Source organism: Pteropus medius, unplaced genomic scaffold, assembly GCF_902729225.1.
Source record: "Pteropus medius unplaced genomic scaffold, Ma_sr-lr_union100, whole genome shotgun sequence".
In the NCBI taxonomy this organism is placed as follows: domain Eukaryota; kingdom Metazoa; phylum Chordata; class Mammalia; order Chiroptera; family Pteropodidae; genus Pteropus; species Pteropus medius.
The window spans coordinates 3,232,536-3,234,812 of record NW_024340692.1 but is presented as its reverse complement, the minus strand read 5'-3'; the positions used below and the strand labels follow the sequence as shown (position 1 = coordinate 3,234,812).

At 34.3% G+C, this 2,277-nt stretch overlaps 1 pseudogene; it reads right to left on the bottom strand.

Moving 5' to 3' along the window:
- Positions 1 to 208: 208 nt before the first annotated feature.
- Positions 209 to 1,037, bottom strand: LOC120605800 (40S ribosomal protein S3a-like; annotated as a pseudogene).
- Between the last annotated feature and the right edge of the window lie 1,240 nt (positions 1,038 to 2,277).

Here is a 2,277-nt window from a genome sequence, read left to right as displayed (position 1 = left end):
CATTTTTTATGTTAGTAAGTATACCACTACAACATTCTTTTTAATGTGTGTTGTATTCTGCTGAATAGACGTCATATACTTTATTTAACCAAACTACTATTGTTGAACATTGAAGTTGTTTTGATAATAGTGTAGTGGTCCTTCACACTTTTTTGTTAAACATCACGAATAGGTTTTTTTTTATTTGTCACCATGAAAACCTTGAATTTTAAACAGATTCTTCTACTGGGGGCTCATATCCATCAGTTCGTAGCACTTTAGCACCTGTCTATCTCATCTCATCCCCAGTAGTTTTTCTAGAACTGCTACCTTCACCATTAAGCTCCATGAATTTTCCCAGTTCAAATCTGGACTACTTCAACATCTTGACTTTTCTAACAAAGATATCATGGAGCTGATAATTAGATCAGCCAGCCTTTTCCATATCTTTTCCAATGGTATCTGGAATCAGTTTATCAGCCACTTCCTTCAAGTAATTTGTCTGCACCTCTTGGATCATGATTTCCATCATTTTTTCTGGATTTGGCGGACTGATTGTTGATGCTGAGCATAAGGGTTTATGAATCTGATTGTGCAATTTGATGTGTGTGTGTGTGGTGTGTGTGTGTGTTTAGTAAAACCAACACCTAATGATGAAGCAAATAACCGTTGGTAGTCTTGACATCAACGTGAGCTTCAAACATGGTCTGCCATTTTTGATTATGGAACACATTTTTGTCACAGGTAAGATCCGTGCCATGGAAATTAGTCAGGCAGTTTTTACCCTGAGTATCCTGTTATATGCTTGAATTTTCTAAATGTAACTTCATCATTCTGCAGATCATCTAGGTCCACTTCAAAAACACAACCCTTGAAACCATCAGATGTGATTTGGGTTCTTTGGGTTCTCATGACTAGTGTTTTCCTGATATTTCTTATATTGAATATAGCTGGTACTTTCACATCATACCAATCTTTCTTAGGAAATGAGCCAACCATTTTCTTCTTGACTCTCTTTTTGCTACCTTCATAAGGAGATTGTTCTTGCTGACTGCCATGGTGCTGCTCAGAGACCTAAAAAATGTTCTTTCATACTTATTTAATGATTTTCTTGGGTTATATTCCTAAAAGTTAAGTCCTAGGTAAAATTGTATGTACTTTAAAATATTTTCTTTTAAACATTACACAATGAATACATGCTAGTTATAAGAAAATAATCCAGTCCAGTAATATACAGATTAAAATATATATATATATTAAAAATATATATATTAAAATATATATTAAAATATATATTAAAATATATATATTAAAATATATATATTAAAAATATATATTAATATATATATATATATATATATGTGTCTAGTCATGCTCCCCATTTTAAGTGCTGCTGGAATTTTGCAAAAATATTTAATACTTTACTTAGAATAATTCCTGTCTGTCATATTGTTAGATGTCAGGATGTATATTTTGAAATACTCTGACAGACACTGCCAGATTGTCCCCAAGGACAGATGTATGCTTTTTCTAGCCTTTCATGAGAGTCCCATTTTCTCCTGATCTAGTCCAACACCAGATATTATAATTAAAAAAAAAAAATCTTTGCCAATTTGGTAAGTGAAAAATTGTAACCTTTTTTTCCTTAGTTTGCAATTTTGAATCATGGTGATATTAATGCTTTAAAAATGATGATTTATTTCATTTTTGGCAAATTATCTGTTCATACATTTGGTTTATTTTCCTACTGAGTCATACTTCAGAGGATATCTAGCTCTTCATCAAACCCATTTCTGTTTCCTCCTAAGTACACAGCTACCCTACAGTATCCAGCCTCCCATGCAGTTAAGTATGGCTGTTCTATTGAGTTCTAGCCCAGACTATAATAGATCTCTGTAGGTCATAAGTCCAATACATGTCTCACCAGGCTAAATAAAAATGTCAGCAGGGCTGTGTTCCTCTCTGTAGACTTTAGGGGAGAAAATCTGTAAATCTGTTTCCTTACTCATTTGAGTGTTGGCAGAATTCATTTTCCTGTGGTTATATGACTGAAGTCCCCCTTTTTTGCTGGCCTAATTTAAGTGAGAGTTGTTCCTAACTTACAGAGACCACCAACATTCCATGACTGTAGCCTCCCCTTGTCCACCTTCAAAGTCAGTAATGAGAGTCCCTTTCATGCTACAAATTGTCCTGATGCATCTCCGACTCATGCTTCTGTCTTCCTCTTCCTCTTAAATGACCCACATGGTTACATTGGGCCCACCTGGATCATCCAGGATAATGTTCTTATTTTAAAGT